Source organism: Mercenaria mercenaria, chromosome 8 (genome assembly GCF_021730395.1).
Source record: "Mercenaria mercenaria strain notata chromosome 8, MADL_Memer_1, whole genome shotgun sequence".
NCBI lineage: Eukaryota > Metazoa > Mollusca > Bivalvia > Venerida > Veneridae > Mercenaria > Mercenaria mercenaria.
The window spans coordinates 76,987,291-77,007,520 of NC_069368.1; the positions used below are offsets into that span (position 1 = coordinate 76,987,291).

At 32.5% G+C, this 20,230-nt stretch overlaps 1 long non-coding RNA gene across 1 annotated transcript; it reads right to left on the reverse strand.

Moving 5' to 3' along the window:
- Positions 1–235: 235 nt before the first annotated feature.
- LOC128559109 (uncharacterized) lies at positions 236–13,896 on the reverse strand. Its single transcript, XR_008372180.1, has 2 exons — positions 13,709–13,896; positions 236–749 (listed from the first exon to the last, which is right to left on the reverse strand). It is a non-coding gene; the product is annotated as an uncharacterized LOC128559109 (long non-coding RNA).
- Between the last annotated feature and the right edge of the window lie 6,334 nt (positions 13,897–20,230).

Here is a 20,230-nt window from a genome sequence, read left to right on the forward strand (position 1 = left end):
CTAATTCATTTTTGTCTTTGTCAAATAGCGGTTACTTCGAGTATACAGAGTTTTAATTAGATTTTAAAAACATATGCGTACATATCGACTAAACTGGACAATCAGTTTGTTGAATGAAAATTGCGGCAATAAGTCGTTGTAAAAATAAATATATATCTGATTGGATCATAGATAGGTTTGATTATCAGGTGGCGACTTTTCAATTTTGCCAATAAAATCTATTACAAACACAAAATCCATTTTGTATTTTAAACACACACCAGCGGAAATAAAAGCAAAATCACAAGATAGTGTATATAAATGTGTTACTTCAAAATATTGTGATTAATTACATATTATTACTTGAAATTACTGCAGTTTACATTAAATGTTACAAACGAAATAATATTTTATTTATCCTCCTGTTATAGCTGTTTTAATGAAAACTTATCAATCCAAACGAGCAAAATTTTTCATTGTTTCTGACCTCAGTAAAATACTATATAACATTTACATTTCTGACATGTTCTTTTCTAAACGCATTTCGCTTTGCCAGCATCTAAAACTGTCAAAAAAGGCATGCTATCAAAAGCTTAAGCAATATATTGTAGACAAAATTTTTTCGCTTCATATGTCTTTTACAAATTTGGTGTCTCACTGATTACTTGCACATATTTCCCAAGGATTTTGTCATGCCATAATTCGAGCTCAGACCTTTTTTCACAGAACTGTTTAAATGCCATGGTTCCTCCATATTTGATGGCAGCACACTGAAATAAGACACATTATCAATATTATTAAATAATTTCATGATAATGAGTTTGATTTTACAATTATACCAAATTTAGTAAACGCAGGAATGATGTCATATTGTATGATTTATGCACCATTGAGAATGTTTGATAGAATGAATTTAAAAGTTAAAAAAGGGCTTAAGTCATTATACCAAGTTTCATTTGAATCAAATGAAAACTATAGGAGGAATTTAGTACACACTGTAGAAAATAAACTGATGTAGTTGTAAAGTCAAAAAGGACATAACTAAAAGTATGATCCTGTCAATAAGCAAATATCCACTTCATAATAATGATGTTTTTCATTTTGGTATTTAAATTAGATGAAATTTGTAGTAAAAGAACACAATAAACTGATGTAATATTATGAGAAATGGGGCATAACTCAAAAATAATAATCTAATATGAACATTCTGATATTATGCTTATGTTCGCCCCAAAATATATACCAAGTTTCAATTGAATATGGAAACTGTAGTGTTGTAGTAATTAGGTAATCAAGCTACATATCTATGTAAATGTCGTTGTAATATTGTCAAGTCAGATAAGGGAAATAACTAAGAAAAATGATAATATGTTCTGACAATACGCTTTTGTCCACTTTATGTTGAAGGATCAAAACTGTAGCAGTAGGAAAGTACATCAGAAACTCTGAGTGATGGGCAGACAGTTCAATCATTATATACCTCATAGATTAATGACACATAGATGTATATAAACAAAAGGTTCATACCTAGTCTTAACATGATTTTCTAAATAACAAGACGCTAAATTTTTGGATGAGACAGACTGTTTTTTTTTGTTTTGTTTTCAAACGATGTCTGTTTTAATGATATTTTTTAACAATATACTATTTATAATGACTTATATATTAGTTGACTAGATGGAAATTGATAACAACACATTTTATGTGATAGACGACTTCCACATATACATCATAAAATAAAGACTGAAGTTAAATATGTCTTTGGCATATCACATCAGAGATCACTATGAATCACAGTTTATCCAAATTTTAAACTCCCTTTCTCTCTTCGTTATGAACCTAATAAAGGCAGAATAAGAACAAAACTACCACTTTACGCCTTTCGTCAAGTCTGTTGCACAGCAGTTAAATGGGTGCAGATTATATCTTTTACATCCGGAGTGTAAAACATCAGAGACTACCGTCTGGTATGCAAGAAATAGCAATTTCAGGTGTACAAGTAATCTTCTTATATACACTTTTTGTTAGTGAGGAAAGAAGTGAGCTGTTTAATGGATTTACTAGTATACGTGTGCAGATGTTAAACACTAAATGTGTTTGTTTTATCATGGTTGGCAGGATGCATCTCGTTACCAAACGAAGGTCCGGTAAAGGGACGCCAAACCTATAATCTATTACTAATAGAATTAAGTCAAGAGACTATACTGAGAATGCAAGTAATTCACACTTCTGTGTCAAATCTTAAACAAACTTAACAAATTCATGGTTCAAGAAAACTCAAGAAAACTAATATTTTATATTTATTTTTAAGTTTTGAATTGTCGCACTATGAATAAATATTTATCTATATTGATTTTTTCATTTCTTACGTTTTACTCACTCTAGTGTAACAAAACTATCAAATATTGCATTAAAACAAGAAAATACTGCATTTTGTAGCATTGACCATATCGACATTATAGGATAAATCCCGTTTTCCAGTATTTCCGTAAATAATGTCTGTGGGACTGGCGAGATTAACCGATATAAAGACCGTGGACAATATTAGCGATTATTTTTGCCAGAAGATAAGGATTTAGGAAAGTTCTTACTTTCTCACAATGGAAATATTATTCTACGACCTCTGCAACATTTTTTTTGCAAAATAATCTGTTAACCTTGAAAAATGCGAATAATTTCACACCTTCCGGTATCGAGCCACGGAAGCGACAGTGTAGAATAAAAGATAAAATTTCAAAAATAAAGTAAACTTTGAGGATATTTTTACTAAATCGTAATTACAACAATGTTTTGTGATAATCTGCACTACTTTTTTCATTCTTTGTTTAAAACTCGAAAAAAGGATAATCTAAACACTACCGCCTTATAGCGTAATGGCCGATATCCCCCTCACCGTAAAACCGGGAACGGGCGTTTATTGGTGGTTAATACCGGAAAACGGGACCTATAATGTCGATATCGAGAATATATTGGCAGACGGAAACTACGGGAACTTATGTTACAAATAATAGGTCATATTTAATATCTTTTCCTAGCAAGTTTGAAGACCTATTTATTATTCGTTTTTCATTCAAATAGTTTCCGTACAAATATGTTGTTCCTATTGCTACATATAGTTTTAACCGGTTTGTTTGAATAAGATATTTTAGGTTGATGAAAGACAAAATAACAATTCATACAGTAAGGTAGATTAATACTGCGTATGCAAGTCTAAATTTTTGTTCGTTTTTAAAATGTTCATATGCTTCTTACGGGTAAATAACCCTGTCTTTTCAGTATAACGTTCTGTGTTGGTGATGACATTCGTATATGCTATACGGGTAATTGAATAAAATTTAAAATTGAATTTAGGAATGAATTGCAAATTTGATTTTAAACTTAAAGGATTGTAAAATAAAAAGAGTTACATTCATACGTAAAATTGTCATTTCCCATCTACTTCAAAATATAAAGGAAAATCTAACAACATCCGTTTCCTCTTTATAAAGTTAAATTGGTATTTCTACATGGTTAAATTTGTAGGGTTTTCTCATTTCAGCAAACATGAAGATTTAATATTGACAATGTAGCCGATGATTGACGCTAACACAGCATGATGTTTGATCAAAAACTGATAAAAGCTATAGTGATACTTAAATTTGATTTAAATCTAGTTCAAAACTTTTGATAAATGTAACGAATCGTTAAGTTAACGGTCGTTACGTTAGCTAACGAATTGTTAATTTTTTTTCAGTTGTTGAAAGTGCCGTTAAAATGTTCGTTAGCTAACGAAGGTTTAAATCCTTTATCGAATCGTTAAAAAATTAACAACGACATCATATCCCATGATACATCACTTACACTTCCTCCTATAACATTGAAAAAAATACTTCAATACAAAAAATTGTGTCACCTGTTCTGTAGCTTATCTGGCTGCATGCATACAATTTGTATGCAGTCCGTCTTTCTTTTAACTAGCAACTGGCTTTATTAGATTTTACTGACGACAGCACATTTAGTTGATTGTTGTTCTAGTTCAAAATACAAAACAACAAGTCAACACCATAACATATATTTCCTAGTTATTTGTAATACATCCACATTCAGATAGAATTCTGCAAGTTATATTCCAGATATTATCCAAATACTTTTGTTATTCGTCCATTTTTTATATTTACATCTGACAATAACTGTCAAAGGAAGTACTGACCGGATTAACTCCCTTTGATTTTTGAGGCCCCACCTCGGGTATATTTTTTTGTTATTTTCATTAAGACAGTCAATTTGATTTGTGTCGTGTGGAAGCTGTTATCACTGACCACTTGTGCTCAAGTAGTATTTAGAAATATAAAATCAATTATTTCAAGAATGACACAAATTTGCTTTTATAATTAAACATAAACTATATAATTATCTCCCTTTTGCTGATCATGAAATGGTTCAGATTGTTGAAATAAAACACAGGTTTTAAGAATGCACTGTGAAGAAAGGACTTTTATTAAAATGAGTATAAATAAATAGCTTTTAAAATCAAGTTAATTAGAGGCCATTATCACAAATAAATAAAAAATAAATGCATTGTACAATGTATATAGAAATTTGGTGCCATTTTCATTTCCAATTTTGCATTCCTGTTTGAATATTAATTTGATCTATCATCTTTAATAATAACTCACTTTAAAAAATATGCTAGCAATTCAAACTAGAATTACTTCTTTGAACAGAATATATTAATTACAATTGGTTAAATGTGCATGGCCCAAAATAGTAACATTGACCCATGAGATAGGTGCATTGGATTTACACGTGACACTCTCTCTCATTTTTTCAGGCAGAGTTTTATGCCAAATAGGAATGGACAAGATCTTACATGAAACTTGACCCAATAACTGTTACCATGGGTTTCAACATGACACATTGAGGCTAAACATTGATGCCCCAAAATAATAAAGATTGTTCCATATACTTCACTAAACAGGTATTTTGGAAATTTGCTAAAATTCTATGTGAAGTCTACATAGAAAAGATTTTAAATGAACTTTGCCTCAATATGTAAGTGACCCGTATGATTATGAGAAACATTTAAATCACAGACATATTACATACTTTGAAGCAAGCTTATAAGATTGACAATAAAAATATATCTTTTTACACTTTGTTTCAAAATAAGCTTTATCAAGAACCATTTTGAAGACAGAAATGACTCAGAATGTGTTATTTAGTATTTATGACATAAACAAGAATTTGACTTTTTGCTTTTATATGCCACAACAATCAAAAGCGAACAAAACACTACCACCATTCACATAATCCAAAATTATAGATGAAATCTAAGATCTTGTTTTAATTCATCTTTCCATCAAAATATATTTTAACATTACATGAATTTTGTTTAACATTAAGTATATTTTTGCAAAATTTGAGCTGGACACTTTCTATATCTTTTGACTTACTATTACCCCATATTTCAGCAGCATAGCTTAATATTGATCCAACAAATGATCAAAAAGTTGACAAAGGATTTTTGGCTTAAGCTGATATCTATTGCAATTAACTAATTACATACTGAGAGCTTTAGTCGCCTTTCCAATAAGTTGTTCTTAATTTAAGGTAAACTTCCTGTATATTAAAATCATTTACAACCTCAAGATATTTACCATCATATACAAATTGTTCATTTTGCTTTAAACCTCCTCTTTTCCTAAAAAACAACAACTTGGTTTTTATCTACATTTACATCTAGACTCCACTTCTTACAATATTCTTCTAAAAGTGTTAAGCTTTTATTAATTTCTGCAGGCGATTTCCTAAATATTACCATATCATCGGCAAATAACATAACTAGAAGTACAATGTCATTTATAGTCAGACCACAGTTAATGTTTTGTTGCTAAAACAGCTCAAAATCATCTATAAAAAAAAGAAAATAAGATCGGAGAAATTACCTCCCCTTGACGTAGGCCAACTGCATCTTCAAAGATATCTGAATAGCTATTATATAGCTTAACGCATAATTTAACTTTGTTGTACATGTCTTTAACAGTACGTAATAATTTGCCTCTAATACCACACTTAAATAACTTTAGCCACAGTGCATTTCTATATATATATACAATCAAATGCCTTTTTAAAATCGACAAAACACAATACAAATGTTTATTATCATGAATGTAATTCTGCACCATAGTCATTAACACAAATAATGCATCTATCGTAGGCTTTCCTTTTCTATCACCATACTGAGCATCAGATATGACAGAATTTTCTTCACAATAACTGACAATTCTTTTATTTAAATTAGAAGTAAATAATTTTGACAAACAACTAACTAATGTTATACCTCTATAATTGATTACATCATTTTACCTCCCTTTGTATGCAAAGGAACTAAAACACCTTCAGTCCATTTCTCTGGAAAATAACCACTATTCAGTATAAAATTAAATATATCACCAATGTGCGAAGATAAAATATTGATTCATTCAACAAAATATGCATTCGATAAACAATCGTTCCCCGGTGCTTTATTGGATTTTAAAGTTTTAACTGCTTCTAAAATTTCTTCAGCAGTAAGAGCGCTATCAAAATCAGCATCTGCATTGTCGAAATTTTTAAAATCATTATGAGCCAAGAAATCCTCAGATTCAGTATTGGTACTCTGAAAAATATCATTACCAAATTCAGAAAAATACTTTAAAAAAGATTCAATTGAGATGTCATTGTTTATATTATTATTACTTCTAAAATGCTTGCCAAAATCTTTTGCCTTTAAAAAGCGCAATTTTTCAATATCCTGAACATTTTTTATTTCGAACATCCTCCTCTTTTTCTGAACATGTTTTTTATACACTTTTAGATGAACACAGTTATTCTCTATTTATATTTGATTTGTTTCGCTTAAAAGTTTTCAATGCATCAAGGTTAATCTGTCTGGCTTGAACACAATCATAATCAAACCAGTTTTTATGATTAATAATGCATTTATCTATACATTCAGGTTTTCTTAAACGTGTTAACATTTTTTACAAAAAAACGGGTTTGCGGCATCCTGTACAATATTGTTAAATCCCAACAACAACGAGTCTATAGAGGCGCGATCACTAAAATCAACATGGTATGTTAAATATTTTAATTCTGATAATTTTGTATTGAGTTTCAATCTAAATACAACCTTCATTTCAGGTGACCATTTATACGAAATATAACTGTCATTATGTTTTCCACACTGATCACTCAATACTTCGTCACATCTTAGCTTGAACGAAATAGGACAATGGTCACTCCATTCATTAAATTCATTAACTGAGAAGTTATTGATTTGGGAAAAGTTGCACTCTCTTACTTGATAGTCAATAATCGATGCGCCTAGTTTTGAAATGTAAGTAAATTTACCGTTAACATCACTGAACCTTCCATTCACTACGCGTAAACTCGTGGACTTGCATATCTCTAACAGTCGATAGCCAAATGCATTACAAAGTGTGTCCGAAGAGGCCCTACTGAGGTTTGTCAGGAACATAATCATCAAAATCAATGCCATTATTCACGGTGTCACAGACAACGAAATCATTTCTAGTTCCAACCCTAGAATTCCAGTCACCTATAAGATAAAGACTACTTTCATTTTCGAATTCATAAATATCATTTTGTATAAGGTCAAAAAGGTCAACATTGCACGCATTATAAGCTGTCGAATCCTCCCACCAAAGATAAACACCACAAATATAAACATCTGCCTTAAGTTTAGAAAATGATTTTTTTTTCAATTTCAACCAGATTATTGTGTCATGATGATTAAGAATGATCTCAGTTCCGTCTTTTAAAGATTCACTATAATATAAAGCACCACCACCACTGCATCTTTTGTCATTTCTGTGTTGAAACTTTCTATAACAGTTATATGAAATATACCCTTAAATATTAATTTTACTGCTACTTTTGGACCATTTCTCATATAAAAATACAATATCATAGGTATATAAATAATATCAACAAATTCATGGTTACACGTTTCAGCTTCTGTCAGGGAATTTACATTCAAAGAAAGAACACTTAATTCACCCTCCTCGCGCTTCTCGCTCGTTTCCCTCTGTACCTTCCCATCAATACATAGGGTATCGTAAGACCCTCATGCCCTTTGACCCTTGCTTCTGGCCTCAATCATCTTTGGTACTAGTGCTTTGCGCTTAGCCACGACCTCCTTGGGAAACTGTTCATAGACAAAGTAATTGGTGTTCTTCAAAGCAATACGCCTCGATAGCCTAGTGGTAGAGCGTCCGCTTCGAGTGCGGGAGGTCATAGGGTCGATCCCCGGCCGCGTCATACCAAAGACGTGAAAAATGGTACCAGTAGCTCCCTTACTTGGCGCTCAGCATATAAAGCGAAACTGGCCTCTTCTCTCATACCCTCGTGGCGTTGGATTTCATCAGGAACGAGGTGTCGTGAGTGATTAATATAAGTTGTACAACTTCTTTCACAATCGACCTAAAATGAATTATATATAAACTAATACCCGATTTTCTCACCAGCTCCCTCTCCTTAAACAAATTGAATTTGGCAACTATATTTCTTGGTCTGTTATACCTCCGTTCGCAAATTCTATGCACCCATTCGAATTTAATTTCAGATACAAGGTCTTGAGCTATTTTCATTTTATTCACTAAAAAGTCCCGAACAACATTCTCACTATTCTCGCTATCCCCAGACGGGGGCCTCTTCAATGTTACAGAAAATGATGTTATTTTTCATTGACTGCGACTGCATATATACAAGATCGTTATTTAATTGTTTGTTTTTCTGTTCAAAATACGCAACGTTTGATGAGAAAATACCAAGGCTAAAATCTGCACTCTCGACCTTCTCTTCTAGAATGTTCAGTCTCGAATTAGTTTTATCATTTTGGTCCTTAATGAAATTCCACAACTTTACCAAATCTTCATCAAAATTTTCAATTTTCTTCTCCAATGTCGGCAGAGATGACAATGTTGCCTCAACACCTTCTAAACGTGAGTTTAATTTCTCAAGATATTTCATAATGTCAGCATTTGATGGAGAGCTACTGGCCATTTTGGTTATATTTTCAGGTTTAGGGGACTCTTTGTTGGATTTGAGTGTACAATCAGAAGTTATCTCCCTATCCTCATCATCTTCAACTAAATTATTCAAAGATAATGCCAAATTGTTTTCATCGCCACTATATAACACTGAATTTGTCTCTTTCAAAACGCTACTAACAACATTTGTTCCATCGGTTGTTTGTGTATACCGACCTGATTTTTCCTCTTATTGTCCTTTTTTCGTCTATTTCCTCCCATTTAGCTTATAAATTTGACAATTACTTAACATTTTCCATATGTATTTATGATTGTAAATATCCAAAATTTAGCATTTAATCCAGATTTTCTCGAGCAATATAAACGCTTGTTTTCACCTTGATCACGTGACTTTTAACCCCTAAAGTCAATAGCCACAGCTCTTGTCTTGCTGAGTGATATATCTAACCAACTCCCAGGTGCTGAATAATATTCCTATTCGAGATATATGCGACAAAATCTTTGGTCTCGTCTTTGCATGTTATAGACCAATCAAGGGCCGTAACTCAGGTCTGGCTGTGTAAGATCCAATTAAAACTCCTGGTAAACAACTGTCCGTGCTGAATAGCAATCCTATTGTGTTTATCGACTTTGGGTCAAATTCTTCCTGAGATATGCACGACACAAATTAGGACTGTTAGTTAAAATGTTTGGCTGCACAACAGAGATTAAAGAAGTGAAGTTATTCCAATTGCAGTGTCTTACTAATTCATTTTAGGAAAATTACTTTTCACTTACGAAATTTGTTTGCAATAATGATAAAGCCGTGGTCGTAAATTTGGTCCAATGTCCTGAACATAGGCAAATTTAAATCAAGGAAAGAATGATCTACAGTATTTAACTGAATTTAAGTTGTTTATAAGGCATGTGTTTGGTTTGTATGTAAATGAGTGTGTCGGTAGTGCTGCGTGCTGTGCGTTTCGTTTTGGGGATTCTGGGATATTGGAACTTGGCATCCCCTGTTTCATATTTATCCTATACTGAAATCTATCAGGCACTTTTCAAGACATGTATTATGCTTACTACGAAAACATGAATATCCTTGAAAAAAATGTATATAACTGACAATAAAGCTAAGTGCTACTAATGATTTAAATCAACACATAAAGTTGGAAGTTAAGACTTTAATTGCTAAGTTGCCGGTGACAGAATTGTATCGCTGTGGTGAAATAAAAAATAATTAATTCTTTCATTCATTCCAGAGGAACGGATGTCCTAACAGGCTTGAGGCAGGTAAATTGTTCTTTTATAATGGTGGGAAATTATTACTTTTATCCATGAACAAACGTATTTTTATTCTATTATCTGAATAAATAGGTGTGATCGTTTTCGTCTGTTTTATATCGTTTTTATTTTATTTTAGTTAGAAATCATAGGCAATAAAATATAAACCATTTATATGATGAAGCATGAACCTCTTTAACATGTTTAGGAGCAATAAAATATATTTAAATTCAAACGTAAACATACAATATATAAATATTACAAGTATTGAAAGAAACTGTGTACGTATGCTTTCGTAAGAAATGAGAATAACAAAGGTAATGTTGAATTTGAGGTTAAACTAATTTTCAGAAACCTTTGGTATATTTATTAAACGTTATCCGATTCACAAATTCAACCTTCTTAAAGTTTTTACGTAATCCTAGCAAAATTTAGTTTTATACTTCTTCACGGAACTTATACGAGGAAAAAAAAAAGATTGAGACAATTATGTTTCAACGCCTAAAACTGAAGATTATTACCCAACTTTATGAAACTGATCGTTTGAACGCATTGAAGTAATTTACCCACGCGCACACGGAAATACGGAGGTCCCACATGTACATTTATGGATATAATACGACTTATCTAAACTTTTCTACAATAATCCTACTATGAGAAATACAGCTTGGACTTCAAATCATCGTCTCGAAACTATTTATCCACACTGAATTCATGGCGCACAGACATATCATATGAAAGATATATCATATGAAGAACATTTATCATTTGTTGTATTGCTAAGGATGTTTACAATAATATTTTTATTCAAATATTCCACAGTTCAACTAAATCAACATAGTGCACAAAGGAAACATATTTAAACATTTAAATTAACTTAAAGGTCCATTACTAAGGGAAAGTGAGTTGGCAATTTTTTTCATAGCCAGTGCATAGACTTCTGCAAGACAATAAATAATGAAGATTGGCAGGTCAAAATTTACAGAAGGTCTTTGGAACTCAAAGAAATGTATGTGTATTATGTTGAAATTTCAATGAATCGACAGAATGACCCCCCAGGTCTTTTTAACTTTCTTCATACTTCATAGAAAAATAATTGTACATATACTGCGATTTATTTAGAATTTCTACATACCAACTTTCATTTTCCAATAAAATGAAATAGTTTCTGTGCTTTTTAAAAGAAATTAAAATGTTCACTTTCCTTAGTATTGGACCTTTAACATTAAATTATCATTTATGTTTCCTCGAATAAACAAACATAGAAATGTGAGACGTTCCCGCCAGCAAAATATAGCGTACATGAAAAACTATAAATAAATATACACAATTAATTTATCGCATATTAGGCTCCACGTACATAGTTGGTAAGTCCTGATTTGAGTTATCGGAATAGTGGTACTTTAGCTCCAACCAGATCAAGTAATTCAGTGACATCGTAAGTTTTGATCAAGCATCCCCTGAACTATTCAAGTTAAAATAAGTCTCAGAAAATATTTATTACACCTGAAAACATGTTGAGTAAACTAACTATTACTATATTATCAAAGAAATTAAAACAAATAGACAATTATTAATACCTTTGTCTCATTTCACATTCATTACCTGTAGAAACATTTTTCAAAGCTTTAAAAGGATTTAACAAACTATAAAATCTACAAAACTTTAGAATATATATACATATATGCACGAAAGTTATATATCACTTGCTTTTTATGCTTTTTTATTCATGAATCGTTGCTAAATCTTAAATATATTAAGAAGAAGCGTTTATTTATTCATGTATAAAATACTAGTTCATAAAGCAAACTAGAATCGTAACACTTTTACACTGACCATTGGAAAAACAAGAAAATGATAACAGTTTTTTTAATGATACTGTACTTCTCACTTCATTATCAAACAATAAAATTTATTACAATCGAGTGTTGAAATCATTGACCTGTGAATTCGAGTTCAAAGACTTGTAATGAAAAACTTCTAATTAAACATTTTGATAAGTATCAAGCTGAACAAAAGTACCTGGTAACAATTTAATTTTAATCTGTCTCGGTCCGATCAAATTCAATTTTTGCTACATTGGTGTCCCATTGACATTTATCGCCTTTGTGGGTTCCTATTACAGTATACATTTTAGATTGCTTAATAATGTAGAAAAATCAATTGACATTTTGTTAGAAGGAGTGGATGTCAATTCATTTTGTAATAACCTTGCATGTGGATAATCAACACTTTAATGATGATAGTTTTGTAGAGTGTTTACATATATTTGATTACGATTTACACTCAAAGTTCAATAAGAGGATGGTTTGTTTCTTCAAGGTATAGTAACGACTTTTGACTTTTTATTTGGTTTAATATGAAACACATTCCTAAAAAAAAGTGTAGCTTCATTTTCAGTTGAGAATTGTCAGAAATAGTCACTGCGACATACATTAACGAACAGTCACTTGAGCTGATACTGAACCTTTCTAGTAATATTAAATTATGATTCTAAAGATTTCATTGCATGTCTCCGAATATCAATATAATCATGCACCACAGTTCCTAATATATATGCTGCAAGCGATGTTCAGTCTATTCAGATTTATTACAATAGCTGTTACTGTATTGACTGTGTGTTTAATGTAAAAGCTGTATTATACTGTACTGTTTGTTATCTAAAAATTTAAGAATAGTATATTAGTAAATTTATGAATACATGAAAGTACACAGATTTTCTACAGAGCAGTTATCACCAGAAGCTCATATATATATGCAGTCATCCACTATTATTAGAGACATACAGAAAAAGTGGTTCAACAGAAATCAAAATTTACACATGTTGCAAGTACCAATTTAGAGACACCGTCAGATGAGTTCATACGGAGATGCACGTGAAATCTTCAATGATATACTTTTTGATGATACTGCAAATAAATTTCTCAGACTTTCATTGTTTAAAATACGTGATGTATAAAACCGCATATTCTGTGAATGAGTTTCCCCTTTTGTGCTCGACTCTTACATGTATGCATATATCCACAAACCTACTGCAACTATTCGTGATTATAACTAATAACATTTACAGGTTGCACGCGGTGATTTACACATTAAATATCAAGAAGTACACATCTAATATACTTTTTACACGGGTTATGTATTTAAGTAGACTACTCTTATAATCAGCTAATAATAATATACGGCAACGGTTCTCTAATTAGATTGCCTAAATTCCAAGAAACTTTGTGAATAGTGGCCATATGTTCTTTGCCGTTGACAATTGTGATTTCAAGAAAGACACTTTTGATAGCAAGAATTATGTCGTAGAACTGTTATGAAAATTTACAAAAAAAAAAACGTTAAATGTTGTACAAGCCCTTGACAATTGATAAAATTATCACAGAACTTTCAAGAGTTCTCAGAATTCCAGACGATGGCAAACGTTTACTCACCCAGTCGTGATACCCATCATGAAAAGTTTCCTTCTAAAAAACTGCTTGCCACTGACTGGACTAAAATGACCGACATGAAGGTCAAATCCAAAATTATGGACTGTGGGAAGTTTATTGATTAAAGACTCCATTAATGTTCAATAAAGTTTTAAGATCCTATGTAAACTATTAATCCTAACTTTTGAAAAGCATCTATCAAAATAAAACATATCTATCGGGAAAGAAACGTTAGATGAGAGGTAGATATTCTAATGACTGCATTTAATTAAGTGCGAATGTTCAAAGTCACTGTGGAGTTCAACGCGATACGAATGGTGGGCCAGTAAATTGGTACAGTGTTCATTTGTAGCAGAGACATAACACACACATAAACAGCTACAACACTATTGGAATATGATGATATTCGTATATTTTGATGGTATAGCATATACCAAACAAATATATTCAACAAGAAAATGATCTGTTGAATTAAAGTGGGTGGGGTAAGATAAATTCTTGTTATTTCACATTATTTAATTGATTGTTACTTCAATATTGATATTACATTGACAACAAATATTCTAGGATGGAAAACCAAAGATAATAAGAAGTTTTGCTGTGTAACGTAAATAGATAAAGAATTACGCAAAGTTATATTTTCAAACTTGGCCGCCATTTTGATGACGTCATAGATCGGTCCAGTCGTAGAACTCGGACTGGCAACATGTCTTTTTGTGACCTTCAGACATGGTCTAACAGTTTGGTATATATCGCCATTAATCCTTTTTCCGATCGCACGGGATCACCGTTCTGAATACACATAAACGTTTGGCTAGATGACTTCTGATACAGTATTTAAACCTTATTGTAAATTTCAAACTTTCAATTATTTCCATAAAGATTTACTTTAGCCTAACAAAATTAAGCGTTGAACTATCAACCTGTCAAAAGTACAAACTATGCATAAACTGAGTCACGAAATAAAACAAATTTGTTTTTTGTTAAATGCGTTTCAGATATTTCAGCAAATCAGATGTGTACTTGGATTACAACTCAACAAAAACTCAACAAAAATGATCACATAACATTATATATATATATAACAAAACATGAAATAAGACGTTTGTATCGTTTGTATTTTCTGCATTCCTATTCTCGCACTTTTTAACACTTTTGGTACATAACTTCATTCCATTGATGGATTTAAGATGCTTGTTACCGAGGACTAGAGCTCCCCAACACATTTCTTTAAAAGTCATATTCGTAAAGGGTCAAGTTCACAGGATTTGTATATAAATTTTTGTATGATTTGTTCTACTTATTCTGTCGTTGCAGGAACCAAGTCAACAAGACAGTTTGCTACTTCCTGGTGTTCTGAATAATTCGATTCTGCTGAATGACAGTCGTTTGGCTATGCGAAATAATGACATTCAAACAATTTCCACTTTTCTCGATGATCACGCTACTAAACTTTTACGCAAATTCCTTTGAAGATGAGTTTGAGGGACGGGCAGCACATTGACTGTCTCCAAGTAAATGTTTGGTTATATTGGCCAAGCCTTTGTGATCAGTGCAACACGGCTTTTCCTAATCACAGAGGTAGTCGGTTCGGGCCTTAATTAGGAGTTTATTTACGATAGCATATTGGTCCTGTCAAGTTGATGGTCGATTGTTAGTTATGATTTTTGCCATTTCCTCTGAAGCTTGCGTTTTAAGTGGTTAGCATTATGCAGTTCGTCTGTAAACCATGGACAGCTAGGCCGAAAAGCGATAGTTATGTTTTTTTGTGCGAATGCGAGCATGTTTATCTTTCAGTAAGGATAATACATTTCAATATGCAGTCACTAGCTGATCTACGTCAGTCTGGGCCTTCTGGAAATGTATTTAGTGCATCTCCTCCACGGCAGCCGCTACATCGTGCAACATTTTAATTGAATAACCATTTGGTACTGGTTTCTTAGAATATGTTTTATCCAGGGTAGTTCCGAGCCAAGTCTCAGTGAATGCTACCAAATCAAAATCATTTGAAACTGTATAATCACATAGGGAAATTGTGTTATGTTTGACAATTCTTTGATTGAAACTGCATACACTAGTTTAGTAGGTACAGATGGAAGGGGTAAAAGTCAAGGTAGCCTGTAGAACATAACACCTGATCTGTTGCTTTAAAAAGAAATGGATCGTATCAAATCCCTTAGAGATATTGAGTCTCATTACTGTATTACTTCTAACAAAGCATTTAAAAAGTAGCAAACTGAACAAAAAGACCCGGTAACGATTTAGTTTTAATTTGTCTCAATCCGACTAAATTTATTTTTTCGGCAACTTTGGTGTTCAGTTGTCATGTATCACCTTTGTGTGTACCTATCATTTTATACACAATAGTTTATCTAATCATGTAGAAGTACCAATTGAAATTTTGCTAGAAAAACAGATGTTATTAAATTTTCTAATATCCTTTTTGGTGGGTAAATATAAACACTTCAAAGATATTATTTTTGTACAGGGTTTCTTAACATTCAAATTACGATTGATACTCAAGATTCAATTTTCAATTTTAATTCAATAAATACTTCAAAGCCCGTCGCTAATAGACAACAAAACAATCATCAAATTAAAAGATGAAGTTCGGTATTCTACTTTAAGTTCGGTATTCTAGCGTTGATCTCCGTTTAGCAGGGTCGGGCATATGTTCTCCGTGACGATTTGAAAAAAGACGTCATTCGTCTTCCACCTCTTATTCACGTGGGGTTGATAGTTGCTTGCGGAGAACAGGTTTGTACTGATACAGAGTCCAGGACTCTGGTTAAGTTAACTGCCCACCATTACATATCTGAAATAATGTTATAAAATGGCGTTCAACCCAAAACAAACAAACCGGAGTAATATATATACTATATCATTTCGTTAATAGAAACTTAAATTGAAAGAATGTTTTTTAGAAGTCAAACATTCAGCTTATATCTGAAATCATCTATGTATTCGTCTTACTTATTCAATGACCTAATGATCAATGTTTCTAAATTTTCATAATTATCATGCCGATGTCATTCAATGAAATGTCTGTGTGTGTGCGCGCGCGTGCAAATGTGTGCACGCGTTCTTGTACGTGTAGGTGTTAATTGTTCATCTTTCTGCTATAGTTATGTAATTAGGGACGGATGATACAGTGTAACTATAATTTCTAACAAATGTTTTGACAAAAATCTATGTTGCGGTATAAAACAAAACATAAAATATTTCATGTAAGTGAAATGTATACCACAATTTCATATTCTAAGAAAGTAAGATAAGCATAGAGTGGATAAGAGCATAGCTGAGATTAAAAACGATAAAACTCGCTCTGTGTCTGACAATATTTGAAAATACATAAAACAAATTACTCCAATTTGTTGGTTTGGAGGCAGATTCCGTTATGATGGATCAATCTAAAATACTGGAATAATTGCGCAAAAAAAACAAAAGAAAATTTTCAATTGATATCTTAAGGTAAAGTACTTTACTTGTTTTGTGTTGTAGCTAATAATATTAAAACAGCATATTATTTAAGTCTGGACTTATTATTAAATCTAGAATTCAGGCGTTTTGTGTTTTGAACAGCTTATAAGTGGTATTTCTTATATAATTACACTAATAAAGAGAACAGAAATGTCTCCCCTATCTTCCGTAATAACTAACAACAATGATTCCTTGGTAAAACTGCTTTCCTGTTGCCTATAGTGTCGAGGTCTGACTGGAAACAAAACCAACTGCTAAGTGTTTACAGTTCAATTTCATCAATCAGTATTGCTCTAAGGATATACCAAATCGTCCTTTGCTTACTGCTTCTCCGCATCTGGTAATTTAGATAACTCTGTCGGTCTTAATCACAGGAGTGAGCATCGCTAATTGGGCATCCGTCGTTGCATGTTTAGACGTTCAGGAATGACTAAGTTAGACGTTCTGGAATGACTTATCCTTCTGTTTTGAGTTAGACGTTCTGGAATGACTAAATCGTCTGTCTAAGTTAGACGTTCTGGAATGACTAACCCGCCTGTCTGAGTTAGACGTTCAGGAATGACTAAGGTAGACGTTCAGGAATGACTAACCCGCCTGTCTGAATTAGACAATCTGGAATGACTATTCCTTCTGTTTGAGTTAGACGTTCTGGGATGACTAACCCACCTGTCTGGGTTAGACGTTCCAAAATGACTAACACACATGATCTGAACTGACTAACCAGACTGTTTGGGATAGACAGTCTCAAACGAATAACCTCCGGTTCTGGATCAGATATATTCTTGAAAGGCTAATGTCAGGAACTGTGTTAGACATTCCTGAACAGCTAATTTTCAATAGGGGGTATATTTCAATACTTGGTTGGCGTATGGGAATTGCTTTAGTTTTGGATTTCTTTTTAATAATTGGGTTTAACATAATTCCGAGCTATTTTTTTCCCAAATCACAGCCCTGGGTCCCTTCCACGATTTGTAACAACACCACGTTGTAAGTTATCGTTAAACTTAATACTCTGATATCCCAGCACTCAACCTTTTGGATTCTACCATGCTAGCAATAAATGTTAAACGGGACATGTTCGCTACAGGCACTTAGGCAGGGATGTCGAAAGAAACCAATTTACATCTAATGAATACAGTCTTCTGTGGTATGGTTAATTCGACTTGGAAAACTTAAGTACAATAAATTTTATCAAGATTTTTATTCTATATTTTTTATTCATGCTTAACTGTAAGCAACGTAAATAAGTAGTGTTACCGATGAGGAGGTATTAGTTTTTTTTAATTATAATGTCACCTCAATGAAACTGGAATGAGTGATATAGTTAAGATCTATCATATACAATATACTAGTAAAATCATTCTCAAATGGTGTTGCAAAATTAATGCAAAGGATGAAAACAAGGTAAATTTCAGGTATTGTTCATGTAACAATGTTAACTAAAAAATGTAAACCTGACAGTTACACCAATTAAAAGACTTAAAAAAGAGGGCCAAGGTCGCTTACCAGAGAAACATATCATAACAGTGTAAACATGTTTGACTTAGTGATTTCATGGAAACAAATATTCTGACCAATTTTCATTAGAATTGGACCGAAAATGTGGTCTCTCAAGTGTAAACAAGTATTTTCTTCAATTTGACCTAGTGACCTAGATTTTGAGCCAAAATAACCTACATCCGAATTTGACCTTAATTTCATCAAGGCTATCATTCTGACCAAATTTCATGAAGATCAAATGAAAAATACAGTCTCTATTGCATACACAAGGCTTTTCTTTGATTTGACTGGGTGACCTAGTTTTTTTACCCTAGATGACCAATATTCAAATTTCACTTAGATTTTATAAAGACGAACATTCTGATTATATTTCATGAAGATCCGTTATAAAATGCAGCCCCTATTGCATACACAAGGTTTATCTTTGATCTGACATAGTGACCTAGTTTTTGACCCTGGATGACCCATATTCGAATTTGACTTAGATTTTATCAAGGCAATCAAACTGACCAAAACTCATGAAGATCAATTGAAAAATACAGCCTCTATGATCGCATACACAATGTTTTTCTTTGATTTGACATAGTCACCTGGTTTTTTACCTCAAATAACTTATTTTCAAACTTGGCCTAGATTTTATCAAGGTTATCAATCTGACAAAGTTTCATGTAGATTAGTTGAAAAATACAGCCTCTATCGCATACACATGGTTTTCTTTGATCTGACCTAGTGATCTACATTTTGACCCAAATAACCTACATGTATTTTCGATCTCTACCTAGATTTTATTAACGTAATCATTCTGACCAAAATTCATGCAGATCAATTGAAAAATACTGCTTCTATCGCATACACAAGGTTTTTCTTTTATTTGACCTAGTGACCTAGCTTTTGACCCAAGATAACCCTTTTTCAAAATTGGCCTAGATTTCATCGAGTTTATCATTCTGACAAAATTCCATGGAGATCAGTTGAAAACTACTGCCTCTATCACATACAGAAGCTAAATGTTGACAGACGACAGACAGAGAGACGCCGGACATCGAGCGATCACAATAACTCACCTGAGCATTGTTGAGCTAAAAAAAAAAACAGACTGTAAACTGAAGAAACAAGAAGGAATTGAAGACTGCATGTTGCTGCAGAGTACACGACTACGATGGAGGAGCTTATTGACGTTCAAAGAAAAGGCTTTGTAAAAATGATCAAATGCGTTGTGTGTCATGACTAATGTTAAGAAGATAAGCATGGAGGCCCTGAGCGACTTCTTACTTTTAGCTTATATAACGGGTCGAAACACCCCAGGGGCATACATGTAAGATTCACTAATTCCACTCAAAGAAGCTTACATATTATAGTAGGTAAGTCCATGTCAGACAAAATTTCTAACTCCTGTTCACTCTTTTTGACTTGCCTCGACTGTAACGATAGCAGGCTCATCAGAACTTTTCAACATCACTGTTCACATGATGCACGACTCCCTGTGAAAACAAATTCAAGAAGTAAAATAAATACAAGCATAACCATTCTTTTTGCAACATATGA